Source organism: Rattus norvegicus, chromosome 14, assembly GCF_021556685.1.
Source record: "Rattus norvegicus strain SHRSP/BbbUtx chromosome 14, alternate assembly SHRSP_T2T, whole genome shotgun sequence".
Classification (NCBI taxonomy): Eukaryota; Metazoa; Chordata; class Mammalia; order Rodentia; family Muridae; genus Rattus; species Rattus norvegicus.
Window position 1 is genome coordinate 101,210,906 of NC_141547.1, and position 16,734 is coordinate 101,227,639.

General features: G+C 47.3%; 1 long non-coding RNA gene across 1 annotated transcript; it reads left to right on the forward strand.

Moving 5' to 3' along the window:
- The first annotated feature begins 896 nt into the window (after positions 1-896).
- Positions 897-3,221, forward strand: LOC102552414 (uncharacterized). The gene is made up of 4 exons (XR_015637634.1): positions 897-1,224; positions 1,614-1,916; positions 2,045-2,250; positions 2,910-3,221. It is a non-coding gene; the product is annotated as an uncharacterized LOC102552414 (long non-coding RNA).
- Positions 3,222-16,734: the final 13,513 nt, after the last annotated feature.

Below are 16,734 nucleotides of genomic sequence, written 5' to 3' on the forward strand. Positions count from 1 at the left end.
GAGAGGCTTAGCTTAGCTTGTGGTTCCACAAGCTGATAGCTGCTTGGTTCTGTTGCCCGTTGTGAGGAAGCCAGACATGGAGGGGGTTATTTACTTCATAGAATCGGAGGAGCAGAGAGAGAGGAAGGGGCCAGGGTCCAATATCACAGGCATGTTCTGTCACAGTTAGCCTCCTCATGAAGCACTTAGAACCATGCACAGTTAATTGGCTAGACTTCCAGGTGCAAAATAGGTGTGGCATTTGAGCCACAAGGAATGGCACAGCTGTGGTTCGCGTGGTAACCGCTTCTCTCTGAGGGCTTACTCAAGGCAACAGGGACTTGCTGGGTCTTGCCTATCCACAGGTTCCTGTGTTTCACCCCAAGGGATTGAAAGTTGATTCTCTAAGGATTGGGTTGAAGGCTTCTCCAGCTCTTGAGGGATCTTAGAACCGAATCCCTTGGCTTTTTGCTCACTTCTTCTCGGCGTGTGCAGGGAAAGAAGGTGCTGATTGCTGGCGCTTGCACTCCCTCTCCTCATTTTGAAATGATGTACACAAGCATTGCTCAAAGGGTAGCATCCCTGTATCTCTAGAAGGGAGGGAATGGCCCTGCAGGCTTTCTCAGGTGGCCAGATTAGCTGTCGGTCTTTAACTTCTGATACTGCAGAAGACGTTCTCCCTAAATTTCCTCTTCATCTCAGGTGTGGTACAACGTTCAGAAAATAGCCACATCTGTGGTTTAGATTGATCCTAGATTAACCTGTGAGACGGTTGGCTCATAGGGGTCAAAGGGTACTCAGGAAAGATCTCCCCTTTGCTTTCCCTCCATAGCCACTGAGCTAAATCCCCACCTGCTTCAGTGACCTTCTAGGTCGGTGTGGGCCATCTGCTCTGGGAAAGTTTGGGGGCTTCATCCGACCCAAAAGCCGGAGTCAGTTGGCTCCAGGGAAGGAAGCAATGTTACACAGCCTGATTGCCTTTCTGTACCGTTACTGCTGCTATTGGTAAGTGTCAACCGACTGAGGGAAGTTCTGTTTTACATGGAGTAGCGACCTTCACAACTGAATTCCACCTTGAGGCAAGGATCAGGAAGGAGTTTGTCTTTGGAGTCAGGGTCTCCCATGAACCCAGGCAGGCCCGGAACTTCCTACACAGCTGTAGAACGTTTGGACGTCAGACTCTCCTACCTAAACATCCTGATTGTAATGCTGCGATAACAGTGTGAGCCACCATGACTCATGGAGGTGGGTTTTTTTGTTTGTTTGTTTGTTTTTTAAGATCAATTACTCCTTCCAGAAATTGGCATGGGAGTTTTAGACATGAATCTCTCACCAGCTAGCATTAGTTCCATTCTGTACGATCCCTCCTTTTGGAGGCAGGCCTTGGCAGTTCTCTTCAGGAAGGAGGTAAGAACTTACTGGAAGAATACCTTCCTTGCCAGGCAGGCTGAAAAGATCTCGTAGCTCCATGAAGGCAGCCATAGAGTTGCCTCAGGTCTCCTCCCCAGAGAGGTCTCAAGCCCCGGGGGTTCACTCAGGTGCGTAGCTCCACTGTTAGCGGCTGCGTATTCTCTTAGCCCGTTCTGTTTAGCTTTGTTTGGCTTCCATGGGAACACAACTGTTTCTTTTCTCAGACCTCCCCTTATAACAGCTTGTCACCAACCCCGGAGCCTCATGCTGAGCCGAATTTGATGCACACAGATCTGTAAACATCCATCAGGGGCAAAGGAGCCCCTTTCATGAAGATGGTGACCCCATTCACTGCAGGGAATGCACGCCTTTCTTACCTCAAGACCCAAAGACATCATTTCCACTTGAAGTCAGCTTCTTTGCCCCAGCTGTCCTCAGATGTCCTACTGTTAAAACTTTGGTTAAAGTCTTTCCTGAAGATCTGGATAAGGGTGTGGCCAGCTCTTCATTAGGGTTGCCTAACCTAGGTATGTGCAAGCTCTTAGCTCTGATTCCCAGAACAGAAAAACAGTCAAACCATCCATCAGTCATTAATCAGCCTGTCTACCTCCCTCGCTTCTGAATCAAGCATGGTGGTGTATGCTTGTTTTCCCAGACTTGAGAGGCAGATGGCCAGCTCAAGACCTGGGTTACGTAGTGAGACCCTTTCGAAATCAGCCTCTCCGGGTGTCGTCTCTGAAGCTCGAGCAGCGGCTGTAGCTTTCACTACACGGTCCACCATGTCTGTGAATGCTTCATGTTACGGTTTGGTTCCCAGAAGATGGTTCCTACCAGGCCCAGCAGCAGCAGCAGCAAACACAGGTACTGACTCTGAGAGAGAGAGAGAGAGAGAGAGAGAGAGAGAGAGAGAGAGAGAGAGAGAGAGAGAGAGGCTTTCAAGAAAGGAAGTATGTTCCCTCACGGAGACCTCAGTACACGTAAGGTGGGCCCCGCTGTGTTACCACTTGATTTTCTTATTCTTTATTTTTTTTATTTTTCACAAATGAAGCAAAGGAGTCATGGGGCCATTGAGCTGACCAAAGTCATGTAGCAGTGAGTAAGAAGCCAGAACTTGACTCAGTTAATCCGCCCTTGATTCTCTATATGATGTGTCCTTTCAGTTGTTGACATTTTCCTTTTTTGAGACAGGGCCCCCCAGATCCCACTCATGCCACATTGCCCGACCCTGTAAATCAGACTTGTCATCCCACTTCAGATGAACAGGGTGACCTTGCCTGAGAAGCCTGTACGGTGCCGTGACAGATCCAGGTCTACTGGATGCTGGGCTTTCTTTGCCTTACCGAATAGAAACCATGGATTTAGTTAATGCTCTACTCAGCTAGCCGATCTCCTGAGGAGTATGTTTGCAGATCCTCTCAGGATTTTAGTATGCGTACAGGGAATTCTGGTGCTCAGTGCATGGGGAGAAGGTTTTTAATATCAAGATGTGTAAGAAGTGTTCCCTGCCCTTATGACTCTAGGGTAAACATGTGACCAGAAAGAGGTGCATTGATGTTGGGAGAGTTCGGCAAGCAAAGAGATGAAGTTGTATTTCAACGTGCTTCACACGATCCACACATGAAAACTCAGAGAGAGACTCAACATTCAGAGAGCTGGGGAGAGGGCTCAGCATGTCAGCATGAGAACTGGTCTTCCAGAAAAACACCCCTGTCAGGTGGTTCGCAACCGCCTGTAGCTCTAACCCCGGAGGAGTCCAACACTTCTGGCACACACCCACACATGGACGCACACATATTCACAGAACTAAAAATAATAAACCCTTTATAAATGTATATAGCTTAGCTTGTGTGTGTGTGTGTGTGTGTGTGTGTGTGTGTGTGTGTGTGGTATATGAGTCCATGCATGTAGGTGTGCACACCTGTGCACGTATACATAGAACACAGACTCGGGGTGCTCTGGTCTATTACTCTTCTCCCTTACGCTTATTTCTCCCAGACAGGGTTTCTCAGTGAACCTAGAGCTGAGCTGGTGGCGAGCAAACTCCACTGACGTCTTATCTCTCTCCTCCAGGCATACATGGGCACACTCAGCTTTTTATACAGTTGTTCAGAACCAAGCCCAGGGCCTCAGTGCTTACATTATTTGTGAAGGTTAATGTGTGTGTGTGGGGAGGGGTTAATGTGTGTGTGTGGGGGGGTAATGTATGTGTGGAGGGGTTAATGTGTGTGTGGGGGGTTTAATGTGTGTGTGGGGTTAATGTGTGTATGTGGGGTTAATGTGTGTGTGTGTGTGTGTGTGTGTGTGTGTGGTTTAATGTGTGTGTGTGGGGTTAATGTGTGTGTGTGGGGGTTTAATATGTGTGTGGGGGTTAATGTGTGTGTGTGGGGTTCCATAGAAGAGAATTTGTAGGTTTCACCACATTTTTTAGAAATTTAAAACTGCCTATCTGCCTGCCTGTCTGCCTGTCTGTTTCTGTCTGTCTGTCTGTCTGTCTGTCTGTCTGTCTGTCTGTCTATGTATCCATCTATCCGTCCATCCATGTATGTATGTATCTATCTATCCATCAATCCATCCTTCTATCCATCTGTCTATCCATCTATCCATCTATTTATCTGTCTATTGTGTGCATGTGGAAGTTGGAGGACAAGTCTTGGAGTTGGTAATTCTCCTTCCATCCTGTGGGTCCTGGCGGCAAGCACCTTTACCCGCTGAGCCTTCTCCCTGGATCTTACTGGATTCTTAGATTTCAATTGCATCTGTAAGTTAAGAACCACTAAAGTAATGCCTTGGAACTGTATCCACACATATAGCTATATAAATGTAACTGCAAACTAAAATATGTACACACATATTCCGAAAGACAGACAGACAGACAGACAGACACACACACACACACACACACACACACACAGACACACACACGTTATGTTCTCATGGACACAGCTCTCACATGGACCAGAAGTATTCAGGAGGAAGCTTACCAGTTGTTAAGAATAACTACTGGGGGGGTTGGGGATTTAGCTCAGCGGTAGAGCGCTTGCCTAGCAAGTGCAAGGCCCTGGGTTCAGTCCTCAGCTCCGAAAAAAAAGAAAAAAATAAAGAATAACTACTGGGGGAAAAACTTTTTTTTAACCTAAAAATATTTATCTTTATTTTATGTGTATATGTACCTGCACATATGTATGTGTACCATGTACATACTAAGACCAGAGAAGGGTGTTAGGAAACTGGTGTTACCAACAGTTGTAAGCTACCGTGTGGGTGCTGGGAACCGAACCTAGGCCCTCTGGAAGAGCATCCAGTGCTCTTAGCAGCTGGACAATCTTTATAACACCACTACCCCCCCTTTTTTCTTTAATAAAAGAAATTTCATTTTTGCTCCATACAATTCTGTGCTGACTTAAAACTTTAAATCCTGTTGTTTGAGGAACATGTTCAACTTGATAATTAAAGCTTCAGAAAACCTGGCCATTCTACTTCCTCACAGGTAAGTAAGCCTCTCTCTAAGATGCTGCTAGGAGAGTTAAACTGTGCTGGGAAGCCTGGGAGGACAAGGATAACCCACTCGCCTGGTGCCGTGGAAGATCCGTTCATGCTGTACATTCTCCTCAGAGATGAGCTGTGGGTCTCCCTTCTCCCGGGGGTCATTGGCCCAGGAAGATGAAGGGCGTATTGGTGAATAACAGGGTGCACACGGCCCATTAGCACCAACGGTAATAACGACACACCAAAACCAGCTTCAGGGAGACACATCAACTTTACTTGGGGTGATTCACGGGTTATATAGTTTTGGGGAAGGGGAATAGAAATATCCAGGGTGGGCAAAGATCGTTGGCTGAAAGCTAAGATCTCAGGGTGCTTTTGGTACCTCATTAGCATGGGGAAGCATTTCAGGAATCCCAGGTGCTAGCTGAACCGGTTCTTATTGAGAGAAAGGAAGCTGACTCTGTAATGTAACCAAGGCCACGGGCATTCTGCAGGTGTAGGTGTGGGGTCTAGGGTCCTCCAGGTTGAAAAGAGGAAAGCCCACTGCCAAAGGGAGTCCACCTCAGCTCCAAGCTCAGGAGGCTATCTGGACAGTGCAAGACCTCAGCAGCAGGGTAACCGTGGGTGACTGAGTGGGAAGTAAGACCCAGGCCATCACAAATAGAACCAGGCTGTATACAAATCAACAGGAGCCTCAAGCACAGTCAGATCTGATATGGACACAGCATGCAAATGCAGTGGGCTCACGCCAGGCCCTGGGTGTCAGGAGACATGTTGTGCTCACATGGGAATTTGCAGGTCCCTGGCAACAGTTGGTTTTTTGACTGGTCAGTGGCTGCCCAGGGGGACACAAGCAGGACTTGGAGGATTCTCAGAGAAGAAATGGAGGACAGGGAGAAAGAGAATCACCAGGGCAGAAGGAAGGAAGAAAATACAAACATGAGAGTTATGGAAGACAGAGAAGCAACCACGTAAAAATCAAGGAAGAGCAGCCCCAGGGGCCACTCCCTCGACTGGGTCTGGGGTAGCAGAGATAAAGTATAGATTTTAGAAAGTGCTAACTCAGGAATACCAGAGGGGAATGTGTGCTAGCCTCGGGAGGTTTGGAAGTGTTCAGTCATTGCGCTAGTTAAGATGTGTGTGTGCGTGTGTGTTTGTTTGTTTGTTTGTTTGTGAGTGTATTATGTGAGTGTGAGTGTGTGAGTGTGTGTGTGAATGTGTGTGTGAATGTATATGTGAGTGTGTGAGTGTGTGAGTGTGTGAATGTTTGTGTGAGTGTGTGTGAGTGTGAGTATGTGTGTGAGTGTGTGAGTGTGAGTATGTGTGTGAGTGCATGTGAGTGTGAGTATTGTGTGAGTGTGAGTGTGTTAGTGTGTGTGAGTGTGTGAGTGTGGGAGTGTGTGTGAGTGTGAGTATGTGTGTGAGTGTGAGTATGTGAGTGTGAGTATGTGTGAGTGTGTGTGAGTGTGTGAGTATGAGTATGTGAGTGTGTGTGTATGTGTGTGTGAGTATGAGTGTGTGAGTGTGTGTATGTGTGTGTGAGTGTGTGTGTGTGAGTGTGAGTATGTGTGAGAGTGTGTGAGTGTGTGAGTATGAGTATGTGAGTGTGTGTGTGTGTGTGTGTGTGTGTGTGTGCGTGCGTGCCTTCCATTGGAGAATCCAGAGCTCTTGGGTGGGAGCAGAGATATGAGTGCATCCACTGGGAGCACAGTATCTAGACACAGTGAGCAAGGACATGGTTTTGTTTTATAATCACGTTTTTGCCAAGGCCCTGACACAAAAAGAGACAGAAGGCAGCAGTTGTGATTGCCTTCCTGGTCACCCTGCGTGCCCTTGTACAAGTCTGTTGCCCTGTCTATCCAGATGTTTCCTCATTTTTGACAGGATGTTAAAATAGCTTCTGTCAGTTTCAACATCAGTCACTCTGAGATCTGTGCCAATTCATAGCCCTGGCTATAGATAGAATACAAATCACACAAAACCTTCTAATGTCTTTAATATAAAAGCAGTTGCCTGATAGTGGTGGTGTATACCTTTAGTCCCAGTGATCAGGAGGCAGAGGCAGGCAGATATGAGTTTGAGGCCACTTTGGTCTACAGAGCGAGTTCCAGAACAGCCAGGGCTACACAGAGAACCCTTGAGGAGGAGGAGGAGGAGGAGGAAGAGGAGGAGGAGGAGGAGGAGGAGGAGGAGGAGGAGGAGGAGGTGGTGGCTGCAATAGTTATATAGCATGGAGGACCTGAGTTTGGTTCTGAACAACTGCATAAAAAGTTGAGTATACCCATGTATAGCTGGAGGGTAGAAACAAGAAGGTCAGTGGAGTTTGCTCACCACCAGCCCAGCTCTAGGTTCACTGAGAAACCCTGTCTGGGAGAAATAAGCTTTAGGGAGAAGAGTAATAGACCAGAGCAGTCCGAGTCTGTGTTCTATGTATACATGCACAGGTGTGCACATGTACACACATGGACTCATATATCACACACACACACACACACACACATACACACACACAATAAATTATAAAGATTTATTAATTACGTGTAAGTTTCATATTTAATCATCTGGTCATGCGCCACCTTGTAATTTATTCTGATACTTCTGTCCCGGGCTTGTAAATAGTGTCAGTTGGCACCCTTATCTTACAGGAAACAGATGAGGGCGGTTCCTTTGCACAAAAGCTAGCTTGGAGTTTCATACATCTGTGATGCAGTCAGGGACAACAATGGCACCTCCATATGAGCGGGAATCAGTTAAACTCTGAGGAAACGGCTATTTCTCAAATTCGGGGGTTGACTAGAGTCAGCTTAAGCTAACGGTTAGTTCTGTTTAGATTCACGTTTCTGTTGCAAAACCCCATCTAAAACTTCTCGTCTGTAGTGGTGGGCAGCTAAGACTTAAGGTAGCACCCATCCTGCCTTAAGGCACAGCATCCCTTGGGAGGGGTCCGATTGTTCCTCAGCTAACCCTGGGTCCCTTCTCACTAGTCCAGATATTAACTATGCATGCCACAAGAGATTTTCTCTCTGTCAACATTCGTGTTCCATTAACTTCTATTTATATTCCATTCTCCATCTTCCAGCCCGTTCTAAAGAAAGAACTCAAGGATGAACAGCTTGACATGATGTCAGCTGTTTAAGACTGTAGGTGCTCACACCAAGCCTCTGAGACAGTTTTTAAAAGGCGGCTGCGATTTTAAGAGACATTAGAGAAAGGGAAGGCTACAGTGACGGAATTTGGTCCTTGGCTGATAAAACTGGTATGAACCAGAGCTTCCAAGATCAGTCAGACCTGTAAGAGTAGGGTCCTACAAGCCTTCATTCACCTCCATACGGAACTACCAAAGCCTTGCAAGACAGGGCTTTCTGACTTGATTCTGGAGGCTAACTGCCTGGGATTCTAATAGATAGGTGTTTCGATGACTATTATCGAAGCGGGGATGATTCCACGAACCCTGGTTCTGGCTACAGTCATTTTTATTTTATCTCCCAGGTCCTAATCTCCAGATGGTTTTAGAATTTCTGATGTAGAAAACCTAGTAGGCTCTCTGAGACCTCCTGCTACTGTTCTTGGCCTGTTCCTCATTGGGAATGAGTGCCCCTTACAAAACAACTGTTCTAGAAAATACACAAAGAGGATAATTAGCAGTTATCCAGAAGGGAGTGGATCCCTTATGTTGTCTGGAGAAAGCCGCAGGCTGCCTTTCAAAAAGGCTCTAGCAGTGTTCTTCCAAGCCCTACAACTACACACTTTGCTTCCAAAAAATGAAGAATCACATTTTCTGGATTCTTCTTGCTATCCGTGTATGTTTGGCTGACAGGTCATTTAACTGTTTTTTTTGTTTTGTTTTTTTAGTATGCATCTATACTATGCATTTATAGAATTTTATAGAATAATATAGTTTATGATGGCTTATGCTTAAATATCAGTAATTATAAGATATACCTTATCCAAAACATTTTTATTCAGAAATATGTAATATGAGATATGGATACCATCTTCACAAACCACTTTTCTTTCCTAAAAAATGTATTTTAGAATGCATTTTCGATATGCATTAACAGCAGTTTTCCTGACGACCCAGAGTTTGGAGAACTAATTTTTTAAACCCCACACCGCTTACATGGTTCTTACTTGCAATGGCGTGACTCAGCAAAACAATATGCAGGTGTGAACGGTTCTTTCTTGCTTCCGCAGATCTTCATGGCTTGCGAGTCAGCACTAGTGAGGCAGCTATGGTCCTGTCTCAGCCTGGCTTCGAGCAACATTCTTACCCTTCTTTCACAGCAGGACACATTGTCCAAATTCTCGACCAGGAGGGAGTGCCTAGGAAGAGAAGGTGCCTGCATAGCTTTCTCTTCCAAACCACTCCCTTTATCTGGATGTACTCCATGATTTCAGGATGTTTTCTGGGGGGGCTCTTGGGGGCTTCATCTAAAGTCTTCTGGACGTTGTTTCCAAAAAGCCAGTGCTTTTAGATGGGCTGTCAGAAGCTTTGAAAACATCTCTAAGTTGATTTAGAAGGAAGAATTTCCAGAAGACCTGGGGTAGACTCATGAGAGCTGGAGTGCTATTACCACAGGCAAGAGAACAAACAGCATTTCAGAAGCATAACGCAAAGGAAACTAAGATTTCATTAGGATCACATGACAAAAACATTCGACAAGGACTAAAGCCTTCTGCTGCAATATCCTTGCCATGTGGTAACTGCCTGCACTGGTGGTCCTAGATATGCCCCCTAAAGGCTGTGGGTTGAAGGTTTGATCTTCTGCCTGTGGTGCTGATGGGAGACAGTACTGTTAGGAAGTGGCAGAAGGAATTTAGGTCAGCAGGGACACACCCTTGAAGGAGCCAGGAAGTCTGTTTCTTTCCAATCTCTCAGAGCTTCCTACCTGCAGGAGGTGTGTAATTTGGATTCACTGCTTTGCCTCTCCTTGGGGTCCAAAACAAGGGAACCGAGTAACCATGGCCTGAACCCTCCAAAACGGTGAGCCAAGATGAACCTTTCTCCTGAACTAGTGATGCCTCAAGCATTTTGCCTCAATAAAGGAAAGACCATTAAGATACTCCTACTAGAACAGTAGTCGTCATAATAGTCCCTTTCTTTCTCTGAATATACATGCACATTTGTAAGTTTTTGAGTGCATCTATGGTCTAGTATGTGTGCACATACATGTGGAGGCCAGAAGTTGATGTTGGGTGTCTTTCTCGTGTGTGTGTGTGTGTGTGTGTGTGTGTGTGTGTGTGTGTGTGTGTATGCACTGTGAGAAAGGCACTTGCTGCCATGTGTGACAGTCTGAGTTCAAACCCTAGAATCCACAGTATGGAAGGAGAGAACTAAATTTCCTTGTTTTCTGCCCTCTACAGGTATTCTGTAGCATGTGCTTTAACACACACACACACACACAGAATATGAATGTAATTTTTTTTTTTTTTTTGGTTCTTTTTTTCGGAGCTGGGGACCGAACCCAGGGCCTTGCGCTTCCTAGGTAAGCGCTCTACCACTGAGCTAAATCCCCAGCCCCATGAATGTAATTTTTAAAAAGTGGTGTATCCTTACTTAGATCAACCCCAACCTCTAGATTTACACCACACCTATCCGACTACATCAGTCAGCCCCAGAAGAATCTCACTAGGTTCAGGTTAAATCTTGTCCAGGTAGACAGGTTCAACTTCACTGAAGCTTTGAACCCACACCGGTGAGCTCCGCCTGCACGACTGGAATGCTCCCCTCATTTTCTGAGGGGAGATATCAAGCACATTATATGACACACCACGTGTCATGTGTGGATTACTAACAGCTCTCCCACAAACAAACAGCAGACAGCTGTTGGAAAGAATGCCAAAGTGTCAATTCTATTGACTCTGAGGTGACCCCGCCCCACCTCCTCGCACTCTAAATGAGTGCTTTACCAAAGAGCTGTGTGTGAAGGACCCTAGGGGGCTTTCGCCAGCCTTATACCCATCCACCTCAGGTCAAGGCTAGGCCACGTTCCATTCTTCACCCACAGGAACACTCTTGAGTAGAAAGTTCTCAGAATGTATTGACTGATGCTTGCTAGCCAATAGATTCAAAGGTCAATATGCTTAGTCGAAGTTTAAACTGTAACCTTGTTGGTGTAACCTGTACCCCCTAAAAAAAATATAAAAACTGCTTGTTATAGCCATTCAGGGTCGCCTTCTAATCACTCTCCTCGAGGGACTGATTGAGGGTTGACCCCGATGCGCCAGAAAATAAAGCTCTTGTGTTTGCATCGAACTCTGTTCTCATGGCTCACTTGGGGGGTCTCCCGGTAGTTAAGACTCACTTCGAGTCTTACATTTGATGCATTGGCCAGGAAGCAAGACCCCTTATGAGGTGGCTAGGAATGGTGGTCGGTCTGAGGAACATCTTGAGCTTGATGGCAGGTACCATGGTTGTCAGTATCTGTGCTGTCTGTAGCCATGCTGTCCGTCTTGCTTTCAGCTTGCTTGAGAGCATTGTGAGGCTTAGATAGCCTCTGGTCTGGTGCAGTCAATTGCAACAGGCAGACAGCAGATGTGCCTTAACGTTGTGACCTCTGGGAATCTGGAGGGCTCTTCAGGTCCCATGGAGGGAGTCGGGAGGACTCTGCTTCTTTTGGAACCTGTTAGATTCAATACTGGTGGGAGCTGGTTGAGTCACCCCATTACCTGGTTTCTGTTGTCTTCCTCTGTGTTCTTGGACTTAGACGTCAACTGACTGCTATCTTTGGACATGGGACAGACTGAATCTACCCAGTTAAACATCCTAGTGAACCACTGGAGGGAAGTTGGGGAAAGAGGAAAAAACTTGTCAGTAGTAGTAAAGAAGGGCAGGTTAGTTACTCTCTGCTCCTCCGAATGGCCCACCTTTGGAGTAGGGTGGCCATCCATAGGGACCCTTGATTTGCAGGTGATCAAGGCAGTTAAGGAAAGAGTCTTTAGGCCAGTATCCCTTGGGCACCCAGACCAAGTTCCCTATATAGTTACCTGGAACGGTCTAGTGGAAGACTCTCCCCAACTGCCTTGGATAAAAGACTTTTTGTCTCTGAGACTCAAGTAGGTCCTGGCTATGAAGGAGAAGAACCGTAGAGACCAATGAGCCTGTAAAGCACATCCGCCAGGACCTCCACAGTGGATCTGATAGTGATGGATCCTCCACCTCCTTATCCCCTTACCATGGCCCCAGTTCCCATGGCCCCTCCTCAATGATCTCCCTTGAGCCTCGTCCAGTGTCCCTATACCCGCCACCCGCTTCCTCCAGCCCCAGCAAGGGTGAGAGTAGAGAGGAACCCTGTGAACCAGGACTGGCTATGGGGACCTGAAGCAAAAGGGCCACTTCACCCGATACAACAGTGGTGGTTCTCCCCCTCCGAGCCTGCAGGCCCATAGATGAGGATGGCAATCAGGTTATGCAATATTGACATTTCTCTCCGGCCCAACACCACCCTTTTCAGGTAACCCCAAGGGGCTGACTAATCTCTTTGACTATTTCATTTACTCAACATCCCACCTGGGGTGATATCCAACAATTCACATGCTCTTTATGACCAAAGAGCAAGAGAGGATAATTTAGGAAGAATGTTCCCTCAGACACGGGGGCACCATCGATTGACCAGGCTGTCATGGACAGTGGATTTTCCCCTGACTAGACCTGACTGGGACTTTACTATGGCAGGAGGTAAGGAGTCTATCACCAGGCTCCATTGACAGGTCTCAAGGGGACTGCACAATGACCCACCAATTTGACCAAGGTACGTGAAGTTAATCAGGGACCAGATGAGTCACCTTCAGCCTTTCTAGAGTGGCTCGTGGCGGCATTCTGCCAATATACACACTATGACCCCAGCAGTGAGGAGCACAGAGCTACTGTGACTTTTATAGACCAGGTCAGTAGAGATATCAGGAAAAAGCTTCAGAGGCTAGAGGGACTACAGGATAAGTTGTTGAGGGATTTAGTGCAGGTTGCTGAGAAAGTCTACTATAACAGGGAGACAGAGGAGGAGAAGGGGCAGAGAAAGAGAAAGGAAGATGAAAGGGAGATGAAAAAGAAAAGCAACAGGAAAGGAATTTGCAGAGAACCTTGGCTACAGCAGTTAGGGAAAGCAGAGAACAGAGACTCCAACTGAAGAGAGAGAGAGAGAGAGAGAGAGAGAGAGAGAGAGAGAGAGAGAGAGAGAGAACCTTCAAAAAGGAGCAGTGCCCATTTTGCAAGCAGAGGGGTCACTGGGCCTGAGAGTGCCTCAACGAATGGAAGCCGGGGTGGGAAATCCCAGGCCATGGGAAAAGCACCCCCAAATGGTGAAGGTGTTAGCCCTGGGGAGGAAGACAGCGTTTCCTCTCTCTCCTAGGGAGGACGGGGTTCAGACCCCCTCCTGGAGCCCAGGGTAACCTTGAAAGTGGAGGGGAAACCCAACCAATCCTTGGTGGATACTGGGCCCTAACACTCGGTCTTCCTCCAAGCTGATAGGTCAGTCTTCAGCAAATAATAATAATAATAATAATAATAATAATAATAATAATAATAATAATAAATTTAAAAAATGTGGGTCCAAGGGGCCACTGGGACTAAACAATATTCATGGACTACCCGAAGAATTGTGAACCTGGGCATGGGCCGGGTGTCATGGTCATCCCTGACTGCCCCTATCCCTTTCTCAGGAGATATTTGCTCTCCAAGATGGGGGCTCAGATCCACTTCCTTCCCAAGGGCCCTCAATTGAGGGGGCCTGCTGAAGAACCTGTCCAGGTCCTTACTATTAGGCTGGAGGACAAATACAAACTGTTTGAGACCAATATCCAAAAGACAGAGGATATTGCTTGGTGCCTGGAAATGTTTCCTCTTGCTTGGGCTGAAACAGCTGGGTTAGGTCATGTGCGTCTGGAGGCTGTGTATGTGGAGCTTCAGACCCAGGCTGATCTTGTCTTGGTGTGCCAGTACAGTATCAGGAGAGGCACGAGAAGGAATTAAGCCACATATCTCCCGGCTCCTCCAGCTTGGGGTGTTGCTTAGTGCTGTTCGGCCTGAAACACACTGCTCCTGCCAGTTAAGAAGCCAGGCACTAACAATTATCACCCAGTCCAGGACTTAAGAGAGGTAAACCATGGTAGAGTGGCTCACATCCACCCTACTGTGTCTAACCCCTACACTCTGTTGAGTTCTTTGCCACCTTCCAGAATTTAGTACACAGTCTTAGACTTGAAAGATGCTTTCTTCTGCTTGAACTTGGCACCCCAAAGTCAAGAATGCTTCACCTTTGAATGGAAAGACCCAGAGGATGGGACCACCGGTTGGATGACATGGAATAGATTCTCCACCAGTTGGGCTCAATCCAGCCACCTTGCTGCCCAATTCCAACCTGGAGCCACTACAGCACAAGTGCCAAATACTGGCTGAAGCCCATGGGTAGAGGAAAGACCTCTCTGACAGGCGCCTGCCGGGAGCCGAGGCTCCCTAGTTTACAGACAAGAACGGTTTTCTCCATGAAGGTCAGAGATGAGCAGGTGCTGCCGTGGTGGATGGCACAAATGTCATCTAGGCGGAACCTCTATTCCCCAGCACGTTGGCATAGAAAGCAGAGCTAAATGCTCTCACCAAAGCCTTGGAACAAGAAAATTAACATCTACACATATAGCAGGTATGTCTTTGCCATAGCCCACGTACACAGAGCTATATACCAAGAGAGGGGACTGCTCGTATAAAAAGAAATAAAAAAAAAAAAAAAAAAAAACCCAACAGGAAATCTTGGATATTTTGGATGCCCTGATGAAGCCAGTAACTGTATTAATTCATTGCCCAGGACATCAGATGGGAAGAAACTCAGTGGCCAGGGGCAATAACCAGGCAGATCGAGTGGCTTGAGAAGTGGCTATGCAAGGGCCTACCCGGATATGGGCCTGCAAGAGACACCTGCTGGGAAATGGGATTGGATTAAGGGATGGCCTCACTTAGAATATACACAGCAGAAGAAAGGACTCAGATTGCTAGCCACCCCACGAGGTGGGAGGACAATGGTGGCACTCAAGAGGGGAAAACTATACCCCCCCAGACAACAAGCAAAAGACTCACTTGGCCACATGCACACAAATGGACTCATTTAGGAGATAAGAAGCTCATCCAAGCAGTCAAGGTTTATGTCATAGACCTTAGGTTTTTAGCCAGAGACAGTAGAACAGTGTAAGGTATGTCAGGAAGTGAGTGCTTATGCAGCCAAGAGCAAACAGGGCAAGAGACCCAGGGGAGTGTGGCCTGGGGTTTATAGGGAGGTCGATTTCACAGAAGTCAATTCAGGAAAATATGGTTACAAATACCTCCTAGTGTTTGTAGATAATTTCTCTGGATGGGTTGAGGCTTTCCTTACCAAGCAGGAAACGGCTACCATGGTAGCCAAGAAGATATTAGAAGAAATCTTCCCAAGGTCTGGAGTGCCCAAGGTAATTGGTTCAGACAACAGTCTTGCTTTTATTTCTAAGGTAAGTCAGGGATTAACAAAGATGTTGGGGACTAATTGGAAGCTCCATTGTGCATACCATGCCCAGAGCTCAGGGCAGGTAGAGAGAATGAATAGAACCCTAAAATAGACCTTAACTAAATTGACCATGGAGACTGGCGCTGACTGGGTGGTGCCCCTTCCCCTGGCCCTGTTCCAAGCCTGGAACACCCCCTACCATTTTAACCTGATCCCTTTCAAGATCCTGTTTGGTTCCCCAACTCCCTTGGTGTCCACTGGGCCCTCCCTGGAGGTTTCCCAACTCACTGATAGGAACCTCTTCTTGAGGCTCTAAGCCCTTCTTCAGTCAATACAACGTGAGATTTGTCCCAGACTGTCTGCCTTATGCTCCAGGAACACCAGAGACCCCCTTACCATTTCCAGACTGATGGCTGGGTCTACATTGGAGTCCTCAGGCACAGTTGCTGGAACCCTGGTGGAAGGGACCCTTCCTGGTACTGTTAACTGCTCCCACAGTCCTCAAGGTGGACAGTACTGCTGCCTGTGTGCCTGTGTCCCATGTGAAACCTGCAGATGCTGCCCCACTCCCTAGAGACCCCCACTGCCCCCAGGTGCCCGTCCATCAAACCTGAACTGTGGTTTCCACTGGAACTGGAGATGATATTGCCTCCCTGATGGCCTCCAAACCCCTCAACTCCTGGTGGCCCAACCTCTCTTTTGACCTGTGCCAGCTGGTGGCAGGACTTGACTGGTGGGACATCCCCACCCATGACGGGAGCACTGGCGGAAGCAAACTGCCCATATGGAAGAAAGAAGGCTCTGGGCTGGGATGGGGCAGTAGGATGTGCATTTCCTGCATGGAGGTATGACCTTTGGGAGACCCCCATTTATGTTTGCCCTGAGTGGAAGAAGCAGGGCACAAGTTCACAGATGCAGGGATCGAGACCAGTTTTATGGAGTTGTCTGGGGATTCGAGACTACAAGACACACCTACTGGAACCCCTCCTCCTCTTGGGACTTGATCACAGTAAATGGGCCCTAGCAGGGGGACCAAGGGACCAAGGGACACCCCCTGCACAAACGCCACCTATATATAATCAGATTCACTCAGAAAGGCAAAGAACCAATGGGATGACTAAAGAGAAAAACTTGGAGACTCAGGTTGTACAAATTGGGGTCTGATGATGGCCAAGGTGAACTCCTCCCCTCGACTAACCACCCTCAGATCCACCTTGTTAGGACCCCTAATTGCTCTCCTGCTGTTGTTGACCTTTGGACCCTGTGTATTGAGCAAGCTTAGAGCCTTCATAAAAGAGAGAATACGTGCAGTACAGCTGACGGTCCTGCGCCAACAATGAGACCCTGAAGACAGGACCTGAAGAATATGAATTAGTCGCCAGAGACCCCTGAG